General features: G+C 46.1%; 23 pseudogenes; all 23 read left to right on the top strand.

Annotated features, from left to right (window-relative positions):
- The first annotated feature begins 8433 nt into the window (after positions 1–8433).
- Positions 8434–8551, top strand: LOC134292779 (5S ribosomal RNA; annotated as a pseudogene).
- A 573-nt stretch (positions 8552–9124) lies between these two features.
- Positions 9125–9242, top strand: LOC134292782 (5S ribosomal RNA; annotated as a pseudogene).
- A 351-nt stretch (positions 9243–9593) lies between these two features.
- Positions 9594–9711, top strand: LOC134292783 (5S ribosomal RNA; annotated as a pseudogene).
- A 573-nt stretch (positions 9712–10284) lies between these two features.
- On the top strand, positions 10285–10401 carry LOC134292757 (5S ribosomal RNA; annotated as a pseudogene).
- A 573-nt stretch (positions 10402–10974) lies between these two features.
- Positions 10975–11092, top strand: LOC134292860 (5S ribosomal RNA; annotated as a pseudogene).
- Positions 11093–11668: 576 nt separating this feature from the next.
- On the top strand, positions 11669–11786 carry LOC134292756 (5S ribosomal RNA; annotated as a pseudogene).
- A 556-nt stretch (positions 11787–12342) lies between these two features.
- LOC134292710 (5S ribosomal RNA) lies at positions 12343–12460 on the top strand (annotated as a pseudogene).
- Positions 12461–13039: 579 nt separating this feature from the next.
- Positions 13040–13158, top strand: LOC134292773 (5S ribosomal RNA; annotated as a pseudogene).
- A 574-nt stretch (positions 13159–13732) lies between these two features.
- On the top strand, positions 13733–13850 carry LOC134292778 (5S ribosomal RNA; annotated as a pseudogene).
- A 579-nt stretch (positions 13851–14429) lies between these two features.
- On the top strand, positions 14430–14547 carry LOC134292692 (5S ribosomal RNA; annotated as a pseudogene).
- A 579-nt stretch (positions 14548–15126) lies between these two features.
- LOC134292691 (5S ribosomal RNA) lies at positions 15127–15244 on the top strand (annotated as a pseudogene).
- Positions 15245–15820: 576 nt separating this feature from the next.
- Positions 15821–15938, top strand: LOC134292772 (5S ribosomal RNA; annotated as a pseudogene).
- A 572-nt stretch (positions 15939–16510) lies between these two features.
- On the top strand, positions 16511–16628 carry LOC134292767 (5S ribosomal RNA; annotated as a pseudogene).
- A 572-nt stretch (positions 16629–17200) lies between these two features.
- Positions 17201–17318, top strand: LOC134292690 (5S ribosomal RNA; annotated as a pseudogene).
- A 573-nt stretch (positions 17319–17891) lies between these two features.
- LOC134292777 (5S ribosomal RNA) lies at positions 17892–18009 on the top strand (annotated as a pseudogene).
- A 578-nt stretch (positions 18010–18587) lies between these two features.
- On the top strand, positions 18588–18705 carry LOC134292726 (5S ribosomal RNA; annotated as a pseudogene).
- A 572-nt stretch (positions 18706–19277) lies between these two features.
- LOC134292766 (5S ribosomal RNA) lies at positions 19278–19395 on the top strand (annotated as a pseudogene).
- A 572-nt stretch (positions 19396–19967) lies between these two features.
- On the top strand, positions 19968–20085 carry LOC134292689 (5S ribosomal RNA; annotated as a pseudogene).
- A 573-nt stretch (positions 20086–20658) lies between these two features.
- Positions 20659–20776, top strand: LOC134292727 (5S ribosomal RNA; annotated as a pseudogene).
- A 575-nt stretch (positions 20777–21351) lies between these two features.
- On the top strand, positions 21352–21469 carry LOC134292709 (5S ribosomal RNA; annotated as a pseudogene).
- A 1265-nt stretch (positions 21470–22734) lies between these two features.
- LOC134292755 (5S ribosomal RNA) lies at positions 22735–22852 on the top strand (annotated as a pseudogene).
- A 582-nt stretch (positions 22853–23434) lies between these two features.
- On the top strand, positions 23435–23552 carry LOC134292660 (5S ribosomal RNA; annotated as a pseudogene).
- A 575-nt stretch (positions 23553–24127) lies between these two features.
- Positions 24128–24245, top strand: LOC134292708 (5S ribosomal RNA; annotated as a pseudogene).
- Positions 24246–24790: the final 545 nt, after the last annotated feature.

Below are 24790 nucleotides of genomic sequence, written 5' to 3'. Positions count from 1 at the left end.
TTTAAAAGGCTAATCCAAGACATTCATAAATGCGCTTTCATCAGTTAAAACTTTACACTGCATCTGAATTGTTTTCATATTTAGATGGGCCTCACTAGGTCTGCATGGACCTAAACTGCAGAAAATGTTCTTCATTATGGAATTGAGATAGTAATTTTACATTCAAATTGCAAGTCCAGGGAAGACAGGTGATATTGCCCACATGGCCTACATATATTTGGCACAAAAATGGATAAAATTGCAAATAGTGAAAAAGAAAATAGAGCCAATTCTTCAGTGTTCCTGGGAATATTGCTAAAGACCTACAATAGGGCTGTCAAAGAAAAACAATAAAGAGCTACATGATTGCATTCAGCTCTTATTCAAAATCTAGCGAGACACACACATGGGTCTTCTTCTAAGACTTAACAAAAGAGAGTGAATGCATCCTGAGAATTCCATTCTGTGTCATAAATGGGATGGAAGGAGGGAATAGTGAGTGAGAGAAGGCAGACAGAGCAGCAGGCATTCAGGGGTAATGGTGGAACAGTTTCCCTTAGCCTAACTTGTTCCTGTCTCTATTTCCTCTCTGAGGTTTGGGGTACAACATAGAAAGAAAGGGAGCCCTCTAAATGGTAAGACCACAGTCCTTCTGGGAATGAGTGTGCAAAGCTCATTGACAGAGGGAAAGACTCCATATGCAAATAGCTAAAAGAGATAGAAGATACAGCAAAGATCGAGCCATTGACAACAACAACCTTCAGTGGCCTGAAGACATATGCGTTTGAGTTATTTGGCGGTGAGCAAGTTTTGCCCCCCCCCCCAAGCTGTTGTCCAGTTATTACTATACAAGAGAGTGGATGATGGGAGTTGTGTGCCAAATTCTGAAGGAATATGTGTATCCTGACTCTCCCAAAGGGCAAGAGAGATGAAAGTATTTTTTGTTTGCATACCTGGCCAAATTCATGTCAGATGTACCAAGAGATGTTGTCAACCGAATGTTCTCAATGTAAATTCCTAGTTATTCAACTACACAAGCAGACAGGAAATAAGTACTACATTTGTCTTCAGCCTGAAAACCCATAAGAAGCAAATGCCCTGAATAAGATGGTATGATTAAGTGGAATAGCCCATGTATTATAACGTGCTTTAATTCCAGGATCACCCTAGACCAGTGCTTCTCAATCTGTGGGTCCCCAGATGTTTTGGCCTTCAGCGCTCAGAATTCTTAACAGCTGGTAAACTGTCTGGGATTTCTGGGTGTTGTAGATGAAAACACCTGGGGACCCACAGGTTGAGAACCACTACCCTAGATTTTGTTGTACTGTTGCCTATGTGGATGTAGGAGATATGTCTATCCATCTCCTTGATGAAATGCATATAGGAACAACTGTCCTCTAGAGCAGGGGTCCTCAAACTTTTTAAGTGGAGGGCCGGATCACGGTCCCTCAGACTGTTGGGGGGCCAGACTATGAGGAAATAGTAAAAAATTAGGATTGTTTTTGTGTGCCTTCAAGTCATTTCAGACTTAGGTCAACCTAAAAGGCCAGGTAAATGACCTTGGAGGGCTGCATTCGGCCCATGGGCCTTAGTTTGGTGACCCCTGATCTAGATGATCTCATAAGACCATACGTAAGCAAAGAGACCTCCAAAGACCATCTAGATGGTCTCATAAGACCATAGATAAGGAAAGGGACCCTCAAAGGCCATCTAGATGATCTCATAAGACCCTAGGTAAGGAAAGGGACCCTCAAAAGCCATCTAGATGGTTTCATAGGACCATAGGTAAGGAAAGGGGCCCCAAAGACCATCTAGACAATCTCATAAAACCATAGGTAAGGAAAGGGACCCTCAAAGGCCATGTAGATGGTCTCATAGGACCCTAGGTAAGGAAAGTGACCTCCAAAAGCCATCTAGATGATCTCATAAGACCATAGGTAAGCAAAGAGACCTCCAAAGACCAGGTAGACTTAGGTCAACCCTAAGTCTAAAGTTTAGGACGGGGCCAGGTAAATAACTTTGGAGGGCCGCATCCGGCCCCCGGGCCTTAGTTTGGGGACCCCTGCTCTAGAGTCTTTGTAAACTACAATGTGAGCATGAGTCAACTGTGTGATGCAGTAGATAAAAATGCCAATGTGATTCTTGGCAGCATCAATAGGAGTATAGTATCTAGGCTGAAGGAAGCAATAGTCCCACTCTATTCTGCTTTTGTCAGACCTCATCTGGGCACCACATTTCAAGAAGGAGATTGTCAAGATGGAAAGTGACCAGATGAAGGTGACCAAAGTGGGAAAGGACCTGGAAACCATGCCCTAGGAGGAGAGGCTTAGGGAGCAGGAGATATTTAGCTTAAAGAGGAAGTTAAAAGGTGACATAATAGCTACATTTAAATATTTGAAATGATGTCATAATGGAGATGAAGATGTCTGCTTTAAAAATGATGCCTTTTGTCTCCTTGAGAGTAAGGAGATCGGGAGGGAAAGGAGAGGAGCCCAGAGAAGTGATGTCTGCCTTACGAATGATGCCTTCTGTCTCCTTTACAGAAGGTTGAGTTAGAAGTGGGAGGAGGCGATCCTGTGTGAGGTGAAGTAAATCCTCCATCTTCTTTAAAGACAGAATCCCATGCAAAGAAGATTTCCTCCGCTTTCCTCTTGTTTTCCCCAGCTTCGTTTCTTTGCTTCATTTGCTTTGATTGTATTTTCCTGCATGACAGGGGATTGGACAGGATGGCCCTTTAGCCTCCTCCAATTCTATGACTTATAGTTTTACTTCTGAGAAACATGCAGAGAGTCATTGAGGAGGGTTTTTTATGGCATGTGTGTGTGTACATATATACACAAAGGATTGTTTTCTGTGTGGTCAGGAGGATATCATCACCATCATCCCATTCTGATGCACTCAGCTTTGAAAGGTATGCTTTATATCTCTTTTTGCAGTAAGTTGTAAGCGATTGCTGCTGTTCTCATCCACATTGCATGGGGTTCCCAACACCTATTGCATTAAAGCCATGTGATGATTTTTGTGCAATGGGAGTTGTAATGGAAGAAGGCCAATCAGTTCTAGCACTTACGAGTGGAAACTGAACCAAAGGGGCACCAGGGGCAGGTCAATCTTTCAAATCCAGCCCGTATTCACAGGAGAAACTACCCTATATATTCATGTATAAGCCGAATATGAATTTTAAAAATCAACCCAAAATCCTTGGTCGATTTATAAGCAGGTCAATATGAGTACTTTACTTTATATAAAAAAGGAACCATTCCCTTCTTTGAGTTGACTGGCAAAAAGTCACAGCTTCAATTATCCTGGAAGAATGTAAAGGAAACACTGACCTCGTCTATTCTTCATGGTGCGGTTTCTGGCCCTTTTGAGTATCCAGTTGGGATAATGGCACGAAAACTAACCAGGGACAGTTTGACTCCCGAAGAAGCCTTAGTGCTTTCCTGGCTCCATGAAATGGCTTTTGAATTATCCATAGATCATATCAAAATCCATAATATTGGTCCCAAAACCTTTCTTGGACTTATACATGAGTATATACGGTTGAATATATGAACTTTCAGATAATGAGCCACACAAAATAACTTTTTTGGATTCCCCTTCTGCCACATATAATGTAACAGACACAATTTCTTATGCATTATATATGGAGAAGCAGATCAAGCAGCCACTTCCTTGCACTTTGGCCTCTCTTTGGGATTGTACCCTAAGAGACAGTTATGATATGCACCTATACTACAATATTGACTATGTCATAGCTATTGTCAAGTGACAAACTGCCTAGCATTAGAGTTTTATCAAAAGACAGTTGGGTGGAGATCCTTTTTCTTATCAATCCCAAACAGCAACAGACTGAAGACGTACAAATACAAGAGGAGGATAGATGAGCCAGGCTTTGACTAGAGGATCTTATTACACTATAAACTAGCCCTACTATCTGTGTTGTAAAGAACATACAGTCAGGGCCGGCCGGAGATAAATTTAAATATTAAGCGGGGGTGCTGAAAAGCGCCCCCCGCCGGCCCTGCCTCCTGCGCCCTGGCCCCGCCTCCTGCCCAGCGTGCCCTGGCCCCGCCTTTCACGCTGCGTGGGAGGCGGGGCCAGGGCACGCTGGGTGGGAGGCAGGGCCAGGGTTGGCCCCGCCTCCCATGCTATTCGCCCTGGCCCCGCCTCCCACGCAGCGTGGGAGGCGGGGCCAGGGTTGGAAAGAGGGAGCCTTCGCCGCCCGGGGAGGGGAGGATAGGATCCCTCCTCCCCTTCCCGGGCAGCGAAAGAGGGAGCCTTCGCCGCCCGGGGAGGGGAGGATGGGATCCCTCCTCCCCTTCCCGGGCGGCGAAAGAGAGAGGCTTCGCCGCCCGGGGAGGGGAGGATGGGATCCCTCCTCCCCTTCCCGGGCGGCGAAAGAGGGAGGCTTCGCCGCCCGGGGAGGGGAGGATGGGATCCCTCCTCCCCTTCCCGGGCGGCGAAAGAGGGAGCCTGGGCAAGGCCAGCCAGGCCACAAGGCCAGGGCGCACTGGTCAGGTGGCGGGGCACCGTCAGAGCGGTGCCCTGCCTCCCGCCCAGCCTGACGGCCCCCCCCGGGACCTGCGCCCGAGGCGGCGGCGTCACGTGGCCTCCATGGTGGGGCCGGCCCTGCATACAGTACTAGTGGCATAGACCGGTGATAGCTTTTCTTAATGTATTTTTACAATGACAAGTTGCAGGACACATCCTTATTCCATTTCCAGATAAACAGAAACCTTTTTTGCATCTGAATATTTTAAATGTTTTTATTTTGTACTAATTTGCTTTGTTTCCTGTGACTATAATGGGGTGAAATAGAAGGAAATGTAATATTATAATCGACCATTGTGGGACAGGCCAAAGAAGTGTATAGTCAAACATTCAGGAGTTTCAGGAAATATTTTTTTTTGTGAACTTCACAGAAATCTTGACTAGAAACCTTTGATTAGAGATGCTCAAGAAAAAAGATGCCAGAAAAGATGGGAGTTTATTTAAAAAATAAACTATCGCAAATAATTCCATGGCAGAAGAAAAACGAGAAACATCTGAAAACGCTAATATGGTTGTGCAGCAAACACGGGACGAATGGAGATGAACCAGTTTTGTCCTTTGCTGCCATGGCAGTGGCCATGAAGCATCAGAAAGGACCCGGTTGTTGCCAGGCACCTTTACTGATGACATCAATGGAACTCCATGGCTGTTGCCATGACAACCAAGAACAACAACTTCAAGGATAGCAGTTAACTGAACCTGGTTTGGCCCAAATGGACCGTTGGGACTCCATCATTTTTCCACAATGGGATGGAGATGGATGCCTTAGCCACTTCTGGGGTCAGGCCAGAGTATTGTCCCTCTGGATTAGCCCCGCATTAAGTGACCCATATAGATGGGGACTTAGTGAGCCTGAATGTTAAAATCTGCACCAGCAGTTGAGCTGCATCCCAGTCTATTGATGGAGCCTGTTGACATTTACTTTCAACCGCTTGCTGTCATTCAGGAGGAATTTGGGAGAAAAGGTGAGGGGAAAAAGGGGGCAAAATCTGGGTAACTCTATACATCAGTCAGTGTGGCCTCATTGCCAGGAAAATATTAAAATGGATTATAAAGAAGTGAGTTTGCAAGTAGGGCTAAAAGTAGAGCTGAACAAAAAACAGGGTTTTTTTCAACCCAGAGAAGGTAAAGGTAGCAATAAAAAATGGGCTGATATTGTAAAATATATGATAGAAGCTGCCCAAGCAATGGTTGTCCTGGGCTGGAAATAACCAAAAAAAGGTGCTTGGAATACTTTTCAGATTATATGATTCAGAACTATATTTCTGAAAGGAGAATCAAATACACAAATGGTCGTCCCAATGAGAACTGGAAAACTCTGTTGTCCAGAATTAAAGGAAAAAGGAAATATAAGGAAGTACAACAGACAACTTTCATGATCGATTAATTAAAATAATATTACAAATAGAGATACAACTATTCCCAGAGGGTGGGGGGGGGGGATGAGAGGGAAAGAGAGAGGGGTAAAACTGATTGATATAAGTAGATTTGTATAGAAATGGAAAGGTCAAGAGAACAGGATATACCAAAATGAGAATTTAATGGAAATTTGTTGTCTGTTTGTTTATTCTGACTTTTCAGTGTTGTGATTGTGAATTATGATATCCTACATACATACTCAATAATTATTTTTAAGTGAATTTGCAGGTCTTTAGCAGACAATGCTGTGATACATAGGAGCCAGCATGGATTTGGGAAGAAGAAATCCTAGGAATCTAATCCGATGTCTACTTTCAATCAGGTCCCTAGTTCAATAGATAATGGGAATGTTGTGGATATGGATATCATTGATCTGGATTTCAGCAAAGCATATTTTTTATTAATAAACTGATTAAAAAGAGAAGAAACGGAAAAACTATCAGGTCCATAATTGATTGGAAAAGTGTTCAATGTGACAGTGTTAAAATCTGTGCCTGAAACTGGAGGTAAATTGCAAGCAAGTGCCATAGGGTCCTGCCTTGTGACAATAACAACAACATGCTTTAAAAAAAAAACCAAAGGAAATTCAAAAAGGCCTAAAAGACACTCTTTTTTGTCCTTTGGATTCAAAAAGAGAATATAATGTTTGCAAAAAAATATTAGATTTTGTATATTTTAGAATAGTTTAGATCTTAATGTTAGGATAGAAAAAAAGGACAATCTCTTAAACAAGAGGGGAAAAATATGTAACAATAAGCTTTGAAATGGCTTGATGTTCTTGCATCAAGTGTGTTTTAAGGGGACCATTCATAGAACTCATTTTGATCCCTATAATAATAATAATTATTATTATATATTATTAATCCTGAGGTTATTTTTAAATGTTCATTTAGTTCTAAATGTATGGTGCTATGTACTAAATATTACTTTTCATGTCTCTATTATTTATATTTTTCAGGTGTGAAAAAAGAATACAGACAGTCCCCAAGTCCCAAGAATATAGGTTCTGTAGGTTAAATTTTGGCAACTATTAATTTCTGGGTTTATTCTTCAGAGAGGAGTGCAGGATCAAACATTTATACTATAAGGATCTCCATTTTTACAAAACATAATAAACACTTGTCAAGGAAAAGATTGGATAAGTGCCATAAGGAATGGAAAGTGATTTCAGCAACCTATGTCAAATCTTGTTTGATATGAATATGATACGGGAACTGTCAAATATTGGAAAGATAAATGGCCTGAAAACACTGAGTTCAATAGGCTTCTTTTTACTTTTGAGCACTTGACTCCTATGGCATTTCTTTTTTAAAAAAGACTCCAAGCTAACTAGGAAGGCCGTGAAGGCATGACAAAGACCAGGCTGCAGAGCCCCTGCAGCTCCTTTTTTCCATGCCTCCCACAGTCTCTTACAGATTAGAAGGCATTGGGATGGTGACTACTAGTGGTCATTTTTAGGGAACCTCCAAAGAAAATACGTTAGCATTTGACATCCACTGAAGACTTGGACATTTTGGGAGCTGGATGAGAATTTGGATCCAACCCAGTCTTATTGATTTGGACAATTGAATTGATACTATCTGTATGTACATGTCAGTGCAACGCGGACATGAGATTACTTTCTAAGGATGAAGCATTGAATACTCACATTTCTGGGTTCGCCATTCCTTAAACCCAGTAGTGTGGCTTCCACATCCAGGACTTCTAGATCTCTACCAACTGCAAGAGAATCAGTTCGAGGAGGTCATTGCCTACGGTCAAAATGCTCTGAATATGCCTGATCTGTTTTGATATCAGAATCTAATACGGACAGGTCATTTTTTCTGAGAATCCAAATAAAAGAGTTTTGCACCCTGACCTCCACTGAAGACTTGGAAATTTTGTTCAGGTTTTGGGAGCTGGAGGAGATGTTGCATTCAAGCAAATCTCATTAATTTGGGGCATTTTAGTTGATGCTTTTTTAAATAAAAAAGCACCCATTTGAAAGAATATACCTCCCTGAATTTATGTCTCAGTGTATCAAAGACATGCGATTCTTTTCTGAGGATGAAGCATTAAATACTGAGTTCGCCATTTGTTCAACCAGGAGATGGTGGTTCGACAGCAGCAATTCTGGAATCTCTAACAACTTCAAGATAGTTGGATAGAGGAGGTCATTGCCTGCAGTCAAACCACTCGGAATACACCTGATCACATCTGATATCGGAAGCTAAGCAGGGTTGACCCAGTATGTTTTTGGAAAGGAGAGCGCCTGGAAATGCTGGGTACTTAGGATGTAATTTTACAAAAAGCAAGAATCTGAAGGAAATGATCTCCCGGAATTTACGTGCCGGTGTATCGTGGACATGAGGTTCCTTTCTTAGGATAAAGCATCGAATATGTTTCTGGGTCCATTGTTCCTTCAACCCCGCAGTGCGGCTTCTACATCCAAGACTTTTCGATCCCTATCAACTTCAGAAGAGTTAGTTTGGGGAGGTCACGGCCTACGGTCAATCCGCTGTGAATACACCCGGTCTCACTTGATCTCGGAAGCTAAGCAGGGCGGACCCAGAATGTCCTTGGACGGGAGACCGCCTGGGAATGCCGGGTGCTGTAGGCCTTTTCCTCCTTGGCATGTGTCAACTGGCATTTCTTCAAGAAGAAAGGTCCAAGTTGACTCTCCTTTCTGGAGCCTGGTCTCAGTTCCTAGCTCTACCTGATTTTTGGGCAGGATAGCGGTGTAGGCATGCTTAAGACCAGGCTGCAGAGCCCCTTGCCCTGCTTGATGTTTATCCACTCCCCACTTTCTCTTTCCGATTGGAAGGCATTGGATGTTGCTACTCCCGCAACTTCTTTTGAGAGCATCACAAGAAAACACTCTTGCACCTTGAACTCCACTGAAGACTTGGAAATTTCCCTCAGGTTGTGGAAGCTGCTGATGTTGAATTCAGCCAAATCTTATTGATTCGGGGCATTTGAAATGATGCTTTTTTTTTTTTTTAAACAAGACTCTGAAGGAAATGATCTCCCGGAATTTACGTGTCGGGTATCATGGACATGAGGTTCCTTTCTTAGGATGAAGCATCGAATATGTTTCTGGGTCCATTGTTCCTTCAACCCGGCAGTGCGGCTTCTACATCCAGGACTTTTCGATCCCTTTCAACTTCAAAAGAGTTAGTTTGTGAAGGTCACGGCCTACGGTCAATCCGCTCTCAATACGCCCGATCTCACTTGATCTCGGAAGCTAAGCAGGGCGGACCCAATATGTTCTTGGACGGGAGACCGCCTGGGAATGCCGGGTGCTGTAGGCCTTTTCCTCCTTGGCATGTGTCAACTGGCATTTCTTCAAGAAGAAAGGTCCAAGTTGACTCTCCTTTCTGGAGCCTGGTCTGAGTTCCTAGCTCTACCTGACTTTTGGGCAGGATAGCGGTGTAGGCATGCTTAAGACCAGGCTGCAGAGCCCCTTGCCCTGCTTGACTCTGAAGGAAATGATCTCCCGGAATTTATGTGTCGATATATCGTGGACATGAGGTTCCTTTCTTAGGATGAAGCATCGAATATGTTTCTGGGTCCATTGTTCCTTCAACCCGGCGGTGCGGCTTCTACATCCAGGACTTTTCGATCCCTTTCAACTTCAAAAGAGTTAGTTTGTGAAGGTCACGGCCTACGGTCAATCCGCTCTCAATACGCCCGATCTCACTTGATCTCGGAAGCTAAGCAGGGCGGACCCAATATGTCCTTGGACGGGAGACCGCCTGGGAATGCCGGGTGCTGTAGGCCTTTTCCTCCTTGGCATGTGTCAACTGGCATTTCTTCAAGAAGAAAGGTCCAAGTTGACTCTCCTTTCTGGAGCCTGGTCTGAGTTCCTAGCTCTACCTGACTTTTGGGCAGGATAGCGGTGTAGGCATGCTTAAGACCAGGCTGCAGAGCCCCTTGCCCTGCTTGATGTTTCTCCACTCCCCACTTTCTCTTTCAGATTAGAATGCATTGGATGTTGACGACTCCTGCTACTTCTTTTGAGCATTTTACAAGAAAAGACTCTTGCACCTTGAACTCCACTGAAAACTTCGAAATTTCCCTCAGGTTGTGGGAGCTGGTGATGTTGAATTCAGCCGAATCTTCTTGATTCGGGGTGTTTGAAATGATGCTTTTTTTTAAAAAAGCAAGACTCTGAAGGAAATGATCTCCCGGAATTTACGTGTTGGTGTATCGTGGACATGAGGTTCCTTTCTTAGGATGAAGCATCGAATATGTTTCTGGGTCCATTGTTCCTTCAACCCGGCAGTGCGGCTTCTACATCCAGGACTGTTCGATCCCTTTCAACTTCAAAAGAGTTAGTTTGTGGAGTTCACGGCCTACGGTCATCCGCTCTGAATACGCCCGATCTCACTTGATCTCGGAAGCTAAGCAGGGCGGACCTAGTATGTCCTTGGACGGGAGACCGCCTGGGAATGCCGGGTGCTGTAGGCCTTTTCCTCCTTGGCATGTGTCAATTGGCATTTCTTCAAGAAGAAAGGTCCAAGTTGACTCTCCTTTCTGGAGCCTGGCCTGAGTTCCTAGCTCTACCTGACTTTTGGGCAGGATAGCGGTGTAGGCATGCTTAAGACCAGGCTGCAGAGCCCCTTGCCCTGCGTGATGTTTCTCCACTCCCCACTTTCTCTTTCAGATTAGAAGGCATTGGATGTTGACGACTCCTGCTACTTCTTTTGAGAGCATCACAAGAAAAGACTCTTGCACTTTGAACTCCACTGAAGACTTGGAAATTTCCCTCAGGTTGTGGGAGCTGGTGATGTTGAATTCAGCCAAACCTTATTGATTCGGACCGTTTGAAATGGCGCTTTTTTTAAAAAAAGCAAGACTCTGAAGTAAATGATCTCCCGGAATTTACGTGTTGGTGTATCGTGGACATGAGGTTCCTTTCTTAGGATGAAGCATCGAATATGTTTCTGGGTCCATTGTTCCTTCAACCTGGCAGTGCAACTTCTACATCCAGGACTTTTCGATCCCTATCAATTTCAAAAGAGGTAGTTTTAGGCGGTCACGGCCTACGGTCAATCCGCTCTGAATACGCCCGATCTCACTTGATCTCGGAAGCTAAGCAGGGCAGACCCAGTATGTCCTTGGACGGGAGACCGCCTGGGAATGCCGGGTGCTGTAGGCCTTTTCCTCCTTGGCATGTGTCAACTGGCATTTCTTCAAGAAGAAAGGTCCAAATTGACTCTCCTTTCTGGAGCCTGGTCTGAGTTCCTAGCTCTACCTGATTTTTGGGCAGGATAGCGGTGTAGGCATGCTTAAGACCAGGCTGCAGAGCCCCTTGCCCTGCTTGATGTTTCTCCACTCCCCACTTTCTCTTTCCGATTGGAAGGCATTGGATGTTGCTACTCCCGCAACTTCTTTTGAGAGCATCACAAGAAAAGACTCTTGCACCTTGAACTCCACTGAAGACTTGGAAATTTCCCTCAGGTTGTGGGAGCTGGTGATGTTGAATTCAGCCGAATCTTATTGATTCGGGGCGTTTGAAATGATGCTTTTTTTTTTTTTTAAAAGCAAGACTCTGAAGGAAATGATCTCCCGGAATTTACCTGTCGGTGTATCGTGGACATGAGGTTCCTTTCTTAGGATGAAGCATCGAATATGTTTCTGGGTCCATTTCTCCTTCAACCCCGCAGTGCGGCTTCTATATCCAGGACTTTTAGATCCCTATCAACTTTAAAAGAGTTAGTTTTTCGAGGTCATGGCCTACGGTCAATCCGCTCTCAATACGCCCGATCTCACTTGATCTCGGAAGCTAAGCAGGGCGGACCCAGTATGTCCTTGGACGGGAGACCGCCTGGGAATGCCGGGTGCTGTAGGCCTTTTCCTCCTTGGCATGTGTCAACTGGCATTTCTTCAAGAAGAAAGGTCCAAGTTGACTCTCCTTTCTGGAGCCTGGTCTGAGTTCCTAGCTCTTCCTGACTTTTGGGCAGGATAGCGGTGTAGGCATGCTTAAGACCAGGCTGCAGAGCCCCTTGCCCTGCTTGATGTTTCTCCACTCCCCACTTTCTCTTTCAGATTAGAAGGCATTGGATGTTGACGACTCCTGCTACTTCTTTTGAGAGCATCACAAGAAAAGACTCTTGCACTTTGAACTCCACTGAAGACTTGGAAATTTCCCTCAGGTTGTGGGAGCTGGTGATGTTGAATTCAGCCGAACCTTATTGATTCGGACCGTTTGAAATGGCAATTTTGTGTAAAAAAAGCAAGACTCTGAAGGAAATCATCTCCCGGAATTTACGTGTCGGTGTATCGTGGACATGAGGTTCTTTTCTTAGGATGAAGTATCAAATATGTTTCTTGGTCCATTGTTCCTTCAACCCGGCAGGACTTTTCAATCCCTTTCAACTTCAAAAGAGTTAGTTTGTGGAGGTCACGGCCTACAGTCAATCCGCTCTGAATACGCCCAATCTCACTTGATCTCGGAAGCTAAGCAGGGCGGGCCTAGTATGTTCTTGGACGGGAGACCACCTGGGAATGCCGGGTGCTGTAGGCCTTTTCCACCTTGGCATTGGTCAACTGCCATTTCTTCAAGAAGAAAAGTCCAAGCTGAATTTCATTTCTGCAGCCTGGCCTGAGTTCCTAGCTCTACCTGACTTTTGGGCAGGATAGCAGTGTAGGCATGCTTAAGACCAGGCTGCAGAGCCCCTTCCCCTGCCGATGTTTTACCACTCCCCACTTTCTCTTTCCGATTGCAAGGCATTGGATATTGACGACTCCTGCTACTTCTTTTGAGAGCATAACAAGAAAAGACTCTTGCACCTTGAACTCCACTGAAGACTTGGAAATTTCCCTCAGGTTGTGGGAGCTGGTGATGTTGAGTTCAGCCGAATCTTATTGATTCGGGGCGTTTGAAATGAGGCTTTTTTTTTTTTTTTTTTAAAGCAAGACTCTGAAGGAAATGATCTCCCGGAATTTACGTGTCGGTGTATCATGGACATAAGGTTCCTTTCTTAGGATGAAGCATCGAATATGTTTCTGAGTCCATTGTTCCTTCAACCCGTCAGTGCGGCTTCTACATCCAGGACTTTTCGATCCCTATCAACTTCAAAAGAGTTAGTTTTTCAAGGTCACGGCCTACGGTCAATCCGCTCTCAATACGCCCGATCTCACTTGATCTCGGAAGCTAAGCAGGGCGGACCCAGTATTGACCTTGGATGGGAGACCGCCTGGGAATGCCGGGTGCTGTAGGCCTTTTCCTCCTTGGCATGTGTCTACGGGCCTTTCTTCAAGAAGAAAGGTCCAAGTTGACTCTCCTTTCTGGAGCCTGGTCTGAGTTCCTAGCTCTACCTGACTTTTGGGCAGGATAGCGATGTAGGCATGCTTAAGACCAGGCTGCAGAGCCCCTTGCCCTGCTTGATGTTTCTCCACTCCCCACTTTCTCTTTCCGATTGGAAGGCATTGGATGTTGACGACTCCCGCAACTTGTTTTGAGAGCATCACAGGAAAAAACTCTTGCAACTTGAACTCCACTGAAGACTTGGAAATTTCGCTCAGGTTGTAGGAGCTGGTGATGTTGAATTCAGCCGAATCTTATTGATTCGGGGCGTTTGAAATGATGCGTTAAAAAAAAAAAAAGCAAGACTCTCAAGGAAATGATCTCCCGGAATTTACGTGTCGGGTATCATGGACATGAGGTTCCTTTCTTAGGATGAAGCATCGAATATGTTTCTGGGTCCATTGTTCCTTCAACCCGGCAGTGCGGCTTCTACATCCAGGACTTTTCGATCCCTTTCAACTTCAAAAGAGTTAGTTTGTGAAGATCACGGCCTACGGTCAATCCGCTCTCAATACGCCCGATCTCACTTGATCTCGGAAGCTAAGCAGGGCGGACCCAGTATGTCCTTGGACGGGAGGCCGCCTGGGAATGCCGGGTGCTGTAGGCCTTTTCCTCCTTGGCATGTGTCAACTGGCATTTCTTCAAGAAGAAAGGTCCAAGTTGACTCTCCTTTCTGGAGCCTGGTGTGAGTTCCTAGCTCTACCTGACTTTTGGGCAGGATAGCGGTGTAGGCATGCTTAAGACCAGGCTGCAGAGCCCCTTGCCCTGCTTGATGTTTCTCCACTCCCCACTTTCTCTTTCAGATTAGAAGGCATTGGATGTTGACGACTCCTGCTACTTCTTTTGAGCATATCACAAGAAAAGACTCTTGCACCTTGAACTCCACTGAAGACTTGGAAATTTCCCTCAGGTTGTGGGAGCTGGTGATGTTGAATTCAGCCGAATCTTATTGATTCGGGGCGTTTGAAATGATGCTTTTTTTTTTTTTTTAAAAAGCAAGACTCTGAAGGAAATGATCTCCCGGAATTTACGTGTTGGTGTATCGTGGACATGAGGTTCCTTTCTTAGGATGAAGCATCGAATATGTTTCTGGGTCCATTGTTCCTTCAACCCGGCAGTGCGGCTTCTACATCCAGGACTTTTCAATCCCTTTCAACTTCAAAAGAGTTAGTTTGTGGAGGTCATGGCCTACGGTCAATCCGCTCTGAATACGCCCGATCTCACTTGATCCCGGAAGCTAAGCAGGGCGGGCCCAGTATGTTCTTGGACGGGAGACCGCCTGGGAATGCCGGGTGCTGTAGGCCTTTTCCTCCTTGGCATTGGTCAACTGCCATTTCTTCAAGAAGAAAGGTCCAAGTTGACTCTCCTTTCTGGAGCCTGGTCTGAGTTCCTAGCTCTACCTGACTTTTGGGCAGGATAGCGGTGTAGGCATGCTTAAGACCAGGCTGCAGAGCCCCTTGCCCTGCTTGATGTTTCTCCACTCCCCACTTTCTCTTTCCGATTGGAAGGCATTGGATGTTGCTACTCCCGCAACTTCTTTTGAGCGCATCATACGAAAAGTCTATTGCACCTTTAACTCCACTGAAGACTTGGACATTTCCCTCAGGTTGTGGGAGCTGGTGATGTTGAATTCAGCCGAATCTTATTGATTCGGGGCGTTTGAAATGATGCTTTTTTTTTTTTTTTTTTAAAAGCAAGACTCTGAAGGAAATGATCTCCCGGAATTTACGTGTTGGTGTATCGTGGACATGAGGTTCCTTTCTTAGGATGAAGCATCGAATATGTTTCTGGGTCCATTGTTCCTTCAACCCGGCAGTGCGGCTTCTACATCCAGGACTTTCAATCCCTTTCAACTTCAAAAGAGTTAGTTTGTGGAGGTCATGGCCTACGGTCAATCCGCTCTGAATACGCCCGATCTCACTTGATCCCGGAAGCTAAGCAGGGCGGGCCCAGTATGTTCTTGGACGGGAGACCGCCTGGGAATGCCGGGTGCTGTAGGCCTTTTCCTCCTTGGCATTGGTCAACTGCCATTTCTTCAAGAAGAAAAGTCCAAGCTGAATTTCATTTCTGCAGCCTGGCCTGAGTTCCTAGCTCTACCTGACTTTTGGGCAGGATAGCAGTGTAGGCATGCTTAAGACCAGGCTGCAGAGCTCCTTGCCCTGCGTGATGTTTCTCCACTCCCCACTTTCTCTTTCATATTAGAAGGCATTGGATGTTGACGACTCCTGCTACTTCTTTTGAGAGCATCACAAGAAAAGACTCTTGCACGTTGAACTCCACTGAAGACTTGGAAATTTCCCTCAGGTTGTGGGAGCTGGTGATGTTGAATTCAGCCGAATCTTATTGATTCGGGGCGTTTGAAATGATGCTTTTTTTTTAAAAAAAAGCAAGACTCTGAAGGAAATGATCTCCCGGAATTTACGTGTTGGTGTATCGTGGACATGAGGTTCCTTTCTTAGGATGAAGCATCGAATATGTTTCTGGGTCCATTGTTCCTTCAACCCGGCAGTGCGACTTCTACATCCAGGACTTTTCGATCCCTATCAATTTCAAAAGAGGTAGTTTTAGGCGGTCACGGCCTACGGTCAATCCGCTCTGAATACGCCCGATCTCACTTGATTTCGGAAGCTAAGCAGGGCGGACCCAGTATGTCCTTGGACGGGAGTCCGCCTGGGAATGCCGGGTGCTGTAGGCCTTTTCCTCCTTGGCATGTGTCAACTGGCATTTCTTCAAGAAGAAAGGTCCAAGTTGAGTCTCCTTTCTGGAGCCTGGTCTGAGTTCCTAGCTCTACCTGATTTTTGGGCAGGATAGCGGTGTAGGCATGCTTAAGACCAGGCTGCAGAGCCCCTTGCCCTGCTTGATGTTTCTCCACTCCCCATTTTCTCTTTCCGATTGGAAGGCATTGGATGTTGACGACTCCCGCAACTTCTTTTGAGAGCATCACAGGAAAAAACTCTTGCACCTTGAACTCCACTGAAGACTTGGAAATTTCGCTCAGGTTGTAGGAGCTGGTGATGTTGAATTCAGCCGAATCTTATTGATTCGGGGCGTTTGAAATGATGGTTTAAAAAAAAAAAGCAAGACTCTCAAGGAAATGATCTCCCGGAATTTACATGTCGGGTATCGTGGACATGAGGTTCCTTTCTTAGGATGAAGCATCGAATATGTTTCTGGGTCCATTGTTCCTTCAACCCGGCAGTGCGGCTTCTACATCCAGGACTTTTCGATCCCTTTCAACTTCAAAAGAGTTAGTTTGTGAAGGTCACGGCCTACGGTCAATCCGCTCTCAATACGCCCGATCTCACTTGATCTCGGAAGCTAAGCAGGGCGGACCCAGTATGTCCTTGGACGGGAGACCGCTTGGGAATGCCGGGTGCTGTAGGCCTTTTCCTTCTTGGCATGTGTCAACTGCCCTTTCTTCAAGAAGAAAGGTCCAAGTTGACTCTCCTTTCTGGAGCCTGGTCTGAGTTCCTAGCTCTACCTGACTTTTGGGCAGGATAGCGGTGTAGGCATGCTTAAGACCAGGCTGCAGAGCCCCTTGCCCTGCTTGATGTTTCTCCACTCCCCACTTTCTCTTTCCGATTGGAAGGCATTGGATGTTGCTACTCCCGCAACTTCTTTTGAGCGCATCATACGAAAAGTCTATTGCACCTTGAACTCCACTGAAGACTTGGACATTTCCCTCAGGTTGTGGGAGCTGGTGATGTTGAATTCAGCCGAATCTTATTGATTCGGGGTGTTTGAAATGATGCTTTTTTTTAAAAAAGCAAGACTCTGAAGGAAATGATCTCCCGGAATTTACGTGTTGGTGTATCGTGGACATGAGGTTCCTTTCTTAGGATGAAGCATCGAATATGTTTCTGGGTCCATTGTTCCTTCAACCCGGCAGTGCGGCTTCTACATCCAGGACTTTTCAATCCCTTTCAACTTCAAAAGAGTTAGTTTGTGGAGGACATGGCCTACGGTCAATCCGCTCTGAATACGCCCGATCTCACTTGATCCCGGAAGCTAAGCAGGGCGGGCCCAGTATGTTCTTGGACGGGAGACCGCCTGGGAATGCCGGGTGCTGTAGGCCTTTTCCTCCTTGGCATTGGTCAACTGCCATTTCTTCAAGAAGAAAAGTCCAAGCTGAATTTCATTTCTGCAGCCTGGCCTGAGTTACTAGCTCTACCTGACTTTTGGGCAGGATAGCAGTGTAGGCATGCTTAAGACCAGGCTGCAGAGCTCCTTGCCCTGCGTGATGTTTCTCCACTCCCCACTTTCTCTTTCAGATTAAAAGGCATTGGATGTTGACGACTCCTGCTACTTCTTTTGAGAGCATCACAAGAAAAGACTCTTGCACGTTGAACTCCACTGAAGACTTGGAAATTTCCCTCAGGTTCTGGGAGCTGGTGATGTTGAATTCAGCCGAATCTTATTGATTCGGGGTGTTTGAAATGATGCTTTTTTTTAAAAAAGCAAGACTCTGAAGGAAATGATCTCCCGGAATTTACGTGTTGGTGTATCGTGGACATGAGGTTCCTTTCTTAGGATGAAGCATCGAATATGTTTCTGGGTCCATTGTTCCTTCAACCCCACAGTGCGGCTTCTACATCCAGGACTTTTAGATCCCTATCAACTTCAAAAGAGTTAGTTTGTGAAGGTCACGGCCTACGGTCAATCCGCTCTCATTACGCCCGATCTCACTTGATCTCGGAAGCTAAGCAGGGCGGACCCAGTATGTCCTTGGACGGGAGACCGCTTGGGAATGCCGGGTGCTGTAGGCCTTTTCCTTCTTGGCATGTGTCAACTGCCCTTTCTTCAAGAAGAAAGGTCCAAGTTGACTCTCCTTTCTGGAGCCTGGTCTGAGTTCCTAGCTCTACCTGACTTTTGGGCAGGATAGCGGTGTAGGCATGCTTAAGACCAGGCTGCAGAGCCCCTTGCCCTGCTTGATGTTTCTCCACTCCCCACTTTCTCTTTCAGATTAGAATGCATTGGATGTTGCTACTCCTGCTACTTCTTTTGAGCATATCACAAGAAAAGACTCTTGCACCTTGAACTCCACTGAAGACTTGGAAATTTCCCTCAGGTTGTGGGAGCTGGTGATGTTGAATTCAGCCGAATCTTATTGATTCGGGGCGTTTGAAATGATGCTTTTTTTTATTTAAAAAAAAACAAGGCTCTGAAGGAAATGATCTCCCGGAATTTACGTGTCGATATATCGTGGACATGAGGTTCCTTTCTTAGGATGAAGCATCGAATATGTTTCTGGGTCCATTTTTCCTTCAACCCCGCAGTGCGGCTTCTATATCCAGGACTTTTCGATCCCTATCAACTTCAAAAGAGTTAGTTTTTCGAGGTCACGGCCTACGGTCAATCCGCTCTGAATACGCCCGATCTCACTTGATCTCGGAAGCTAAGCAGGGCGGACCCAGTATGTCCTTGGACGGGAGACTGCCTGGGAATGCCGGGTGCTGTAGGCCTTTTCCTCCTTGGCATGTGTCAACTGGCATTTCTTCAAGAAGAAAGGTCCAAGTTGAGTCTCCTTTCTGGAGCCTGGTCTGAGTTCCTAGCTCTACCTGATTTTTGGGCAGGATAGCGGTGTAGGCATGCTTAAGACCAGGCTGCAGAGCCCCTTGCCCTGCTTGATGTTTCTCCACTCCCCATTTTCTCTTTCCGATTGGAAGGCATTGGATGTTGACGACTCCCGCAACTTCTTTTGAGAGCATCACAGGAAAAAACTCTTGCACCTTGAACTCCACTGAAGACTTGGAAATTTCGCTCAGGTTGTAGGAGCTGGTGATGTTGAATTCAGCCGAATCTTATTGATTCGGGGCGTTTGAAATGATGGTTTAAAAAAAAAAAGCAAGACTCTCAAGGAAATGATCTCCCGGAATTTACATGTCGGGTATCGTGGACATGAGGTTCCTTTCTTAGGATGAAGCATCGAATATGTTTCTGGGTCCATTGTTCCTTCAACCCGGCAGTGCGGCTTCTACATCCAGGACTTTTCGATCCCTTTCAACTTCAAAAGAGTTAGTTTGTGAAGGTCACGGCCTACGGTCAATCCGCTCTCAATACGCCCGATCTCACTTGATCTCGGAAGCTAAGCAGGGCGGACCCAGTATGTCCTTGGACGGGAGACCGCTTGGGAATGCCGGGTGCTGTAGGCCTTTTCCTTCTTGGCATGTGTCAACTGCCCTTTCTTCAAGAAGAAAGGTCCAAGTTGACTCTCCTTTCTGGAGCCTGGTCTGAGTTCCTAGCTCTACCTGACTTTTGGGCAGGATAGCGGTGTAGGCATGCTTAAGACCAGGCTGCAGAGCCCCTTGCCCTGCTTGATGTTTCTCCACTCCCCACTTTCTCTTTCCGATTGGAAGGCATTGGATGTTGCTACTCCCGCAACTTCTTTTGAGCGCATCATACGAAAAGTCTATTGCACCTTGAACTCCACTGAAGACTTGGACATTTCCCTCAGGTTGTGGGAGCTGGTGATGTTGAATTCAGCCGAATCTTATTGATTCGGGGTGTTTGAAATGATGCTTTTTTTTAAAAAAGCAAGACTCTGAAGGAAATGATCTCCCGGAATTTACGTGTTGGTGTATCGTGGACATGAGGTTCCTTTCTTAGGATGAAGCATCGAATATGTTTCTGGGTCCATTGTTCCTTCAACCCGGCAGTGCGGCTTCTACATCCAGGACTTTTCAATCCCTTTCAACTTCAAAAGAGTTAGTTTGTGGAGGACATGGCCTACGGTCAATCCGCTCTGAATACGCCCGATCTCACTTGATCCCGGAAGCTAAGCAGGGCGGGCCCAGTATGTTCTTGGACGGGAGACCGCCTGGGAATGCCGGGTGCTGTAGGCCTTTTCCTCCTTGGCATTGGTCAACTGCCATTTCTTCAAGAAGAAAAGTCCAAGCTGAATTTCATTTCTGCAGCCTGGCCTGAGTTCCTAGCTCTACCTGACTTTTGGGCAGGATAGCAGTGTAGGCATGCTTAAGACCAGGCTGCAGAGCTCCTTGCCCTGCGTGATGTTTCTCCACTCCCCACTTTCTCTTTCAGATTAGAAGGCATTGGATGTTGACGACTCCTGCTACTTCTTTTGAGAGCATCACAAGAAAAGACTCTTGCACGTTGAACTCCACTGAAGACTTGGAAATTTCCCTCAGGTTCTGGGAGCTGGTGATGTTGAATTCAGCCGAATCTTATTGATTCGGGGCGTTTGAAATGATGCTTTAAAAAAAAAAAAGCAAGACTCTCAAGGAAATGATCTCCCGGAATTTACGTGTCGGGTATCGTGGACATGAGGTTCCTTTCTTAGGATGAAGCATCGAATATGTTTCTGGGTCCATTGTTCCTTCAACCCGGCAGTGCGGCTTCTACATCCAGGACTTTTCAATCCCTTTCAACTTCAAAAGAGTTAGTTTGTGGAGGTCATGGCCTACGGTCAATCCGCTCTGAATACGCCCGATCTCACTTGATCCCGGAAGCTAAGCAGGGCGGGCCCAGTATGTTCTTGGACGGGAGATCGCCTGGGAATGCCGGGTGCTGTAGGCCTTTTCCTCCTTGGCATTGGTCAACTGCCATTTCTTCAAGAAGAAAAGTCCAAGCTGAATTTCATTTCTGCAGCCTGGCCTGAGTTCCTAGCTCTACCTGACTTTTGGGCAGGATAGCAGTGCAGGCATGCTTAAGACCAGGCTGCAGAGCTCCTTGCCCTGCGTGATGTTTCTCCACTCCCCACTTTCTCTTTCATATTAGAAGGCATTGGATGTTGACGACTCCTGCTACTTCTTTTGAGAGCATCACAAGAAAAGACTCTTGCACGTTGAACTCCACTGAAGACTTGGAAATTTCCCTCAGGTTCTGGGAGCTGGTGATGTTGAATTCAGCCGAATCTTATTGATTCGGGGTGTTTGAAATGATGCTTTTTTTAAAAAAAAAGCAAGACTCTGAAGGAAATGATCTCCCGGAATTTACGTGTTGGTGTATCGTGGACATGAGGTTCCTTTCTTAGGATGAAGCATCGAATATGTTTCTGGGTCCATTGTTCCTTCAACCCGGCAGTGCGACTTCTACATCCAGGACTTTTAGATCCCTATCAACTTCAAAAGAGTTAGTTTGTGGAGGTCACGGCCTACGGTCAATCCGCTCTGAATACGCCCGATCTCACTTGATCCCGGAAGCTAAGCAGGGCGGGCCCAGTATGTCCTTGGACGGGAGTCCGCCTGGGAATGCCGGGTGCTGTAGGCCTTTTCCTCCTTGGCATGTGTCAACTGGCATTTCTTCAAGAAGAAAGGTCCAAGTTGACTCTCCTTTCTGGAGCCTGGTCTGAGTTCCTAGCTCTACCTGATTTTTGGGCAGGATAGCGGTGTAGGCATGCTTAAGACCAGGCTGCAGAGCCCCTTGCCCTGCTTGATGTTTCTCCACTCCCCACTTTCTCTTTCCGATTGGAAGGCATTGGATGTTGCTACTCCCGCAACTTCTTTTGAGAGCATCACAAGAAAACATTCTTGCACCTTGAACTCCACTGAAGACTTGGAAATTTCCCTCAGGTTGTGGGAGCTGCTGATGTTGAATTCAGTTAAATCTTATTGATTCAGGGCGTTTGAAATGATGCTTTTTTTTTTTTTTAAACAAGTCTCTGAAGGAAATGATCTCTCGGAATTTACCTGTCGGTGTATAGTGGACATGAGGTTCCTTTCTTAGGATGAAGCATCGAATATGTTTCTGGGTCCATTGTTCCTTCAACCCCACAGTGCGGCTTCTACATCCAGGACTTTAAGATCCCTATTAACTTCAAAAGAGTTAGTTTGTGGAGGTCACAGCCTACGCTCAATCCGCTCTCAATACGCCCGATCTCACTTGATCTCGGAAGCTAAGCAGGGCGGACCCAGTATGACCTTGGATGGGAGACCGCCTGGGAATGCCGGGTGCTGTAGGCCTTTTCCTCCTTGGCATGTGTCTACTGGCCTTTCTTCAAGAAGAAAGGTCCAAGTTGACTCTCCTTTCTGGAGCCTGGTCTGAGTTCCTAGCTCTACCTGACTTTTGGGCAGGATAGCATTGTAGGCATGCTTAAGACCAGGCTGCAGAGCCCCTTGCCCTGCTTGATGTTTCTCCACTCCCCATTTTCTCTTTCCGATTGCAAGGCATTGGATGTTGACGACTCCCGCAACTTCTTTTGAGAGCATCACAGGAAAAAACTCTTGCACCTTGAACTCCACTGAAGACTTGGAAATTTCGCTCAGGTTGTAGGAGCTGGTGATGTTGAATTCAGCCGAATCTTATTGATTCGGGGCGTTTGAAATGATGCTTTTAAAAAAAAAAAGCAAGACTCTCAAGGAAATGATCTCCCGGAATTTACGTGTCGGGTATCGTGGACATGAGGTTCCTTTCTTAGGATGAAGCATCGAATATGTTTCTGGGTCCATTGTTCTTTCAACCCGGCAGTGCGGCTTCTACATCCAGGACTTTTCGATCCCTTTCAACTTCAAAAGAGTTAGTTTGTGAAGGTCACGGCCTACGGTCAATCCGCTCTCAATACGCCCGATCTCACTTGATCTCGGAAGCTAAGCAGGGCGGACCCAGTATGTCCTTGGACGGGAGACCGCCTGGGAATGCCGGGTGCTGTAGGCCTTTTCCTCCTTGGCATGTGTCAACTGGCCTTTCTTCAAGAAGAAAGGTCCAAGTTGACTCTCCTTTCTGGAGCCTGGTCTGAGTTCTTAGCTCTACCTGACTTTTGGGCAGGATAGCGGTGTAGGCATGCTTAAGACCAGGCTGCAGAGCCCCTTGCCCTGCTTGATGTTTCTCCACTCCCCACTTTCTCTTTCAGATTAGAATGCATTGGATGTTGACGACTCCTGCTACTTCTTTTGAGCATATCACAAGAAAAGACTCTTGCACCTTGAACTCCACTGAAGACTTGGAAATTTCCCTCAGGTTGTGGGAGCTGGTGATGTTGAATTCAGCCGAATCTTATTGATTCGGGGCGTTTGAAATGATGCTTTTTTTTTTTTTTTTTTAAAAAACAAGACTCTGAAGGAAATGATCTCCCGGAATTTACGTGTCGATATATCGTGGACATGAGGTTCCTTTCTTAGGATGAAGCATCGAATATGTTTCTGGGTCCATTTTTCCTTCAACCCCGCAGTGCGGCTTCTATATCCAGGACTTTTCGATCCCTATCAACTTCAAAAGAGTTAGTTTTTCGAGGTCACGGCCTACGGCCAATCCGCTCTGAATACGCCCGATCTCACTTGATCTCGGAAGCTAAGCAGGGCGGACCCAGTATGTCCTTGGACGGGAGACCGCCTGGGAATGCCGGGTGCTGTAGGCCTTTTCCTCCTTGGCATGTGTCAACTGGCCTTTCTTCAAGAAGAAAGGTCCAAGTTGACTCTCCTTTCTGGAGCCTAGTCTGAGTTCCTAGCTCTACCTGACTTTTGGGCAGGATAGCGGTGTAGGCATGCTTAAGACCAGGCTGCAGAGCCCCTTGCCCTGCTTGATGTTTCTCCACTCCCAAATTTCTCTTTCCGATTGGAAGGCATTGGATATTGACGACTCCTGCTACTTCTTTTGAGCGCATCATACGAAAAGTCTATTGCACCTTGAACTCCACTGAAGACTTGGACATTTCCCTCAGGTTGTGGGAGCTGGTGATGTTGAATTCAGCTGAATCTTATTGATTCGGGGTGTTTGAAATGATGCTTTTTTTAAAAAAAAAGCAAGACTCTGAAGGAAATGATCTCCCGGAATTTACGTGTTGGTGTATCGTGGACATGAGGTTCTTTTCTTAGGATGAATTATCAAATATGTTTCTTGGTCCATTGTTCCTTCAACCCGGCAGTGCGGCTTCTACATCCAGGACTTTTCAATCCCTTTCAACTTCAAAAGAGTTAGTTTGTGGAGGTCACGGCCTACGGTCAATCCGCTCTGAATACGCCCGATCTCACTTGATCCCGGAAGCTAAGCAGGGCGGGCCCAGTATGTCCTTGGACGGGAGTCCGCCTGGGAATGCCGGGTGCTGTAGGCCTTTTCCTCCTTGGCATGTGTCAGCTGGCATTTCTTCAAGAAGAAAGGTCCAAGTTGACTCTCCTTTCTGGAGCCTGGTCTGAGTTCCTAGCTCTACCTGACTTTTGGGCAGGATAGCGGTGTAGGCATGCTTAAGACCAGGCTGCAGAGCCCCTTGCCCTGCTTGATGTTTCTCCACTCCCCACTTTCTCTTTCCGATTGGAAGGCATTGGATGTTGCTACTCCCGCAACTTCTTTTGAGCGCATCATACGAAAAGTCTATTGCACCTTGAACTCCACTGAAGACTTGGACATTTCCCTCAGGTTGTGGGAGCTGGTGATGTTGAATTCAGCCGAATCTTATTGATTCGGGGTGTTTGAAATGATGCTTTTTTTTAAAAAAAGCAAGACTCTGAAGGAAATGATCTCCCGGAATTTACGTGTTGGTGTATCGTGGACATGAGGTTCCTTTCTTAGGATGAAGCATCGAATATGTTTCTGGGTCCATTGTTCCTTCAACCCGGCAGTGCGGCTTCTACATCCAGGACTTTTCAATCCCTTTCAACT

The sequence above is a fragment of the Anolis carolinensis genome, chromosome 6, assembly GCF_035594765.1.
Source record: "Anolis carolinensis isolate JA03-04 chromosome 6, rAnoCar3.1.pri, whole genome shotgun sequence".
Lineage (NCBI taxonomy): Eukaryota > Metazoa > Chordata > Lepidosauria > Squamata > Dactyloidae > Anolis > Anolis carolinensis.
This window is presented reverse-complemented; position numbering and strand designations above follow the sequence as displayed.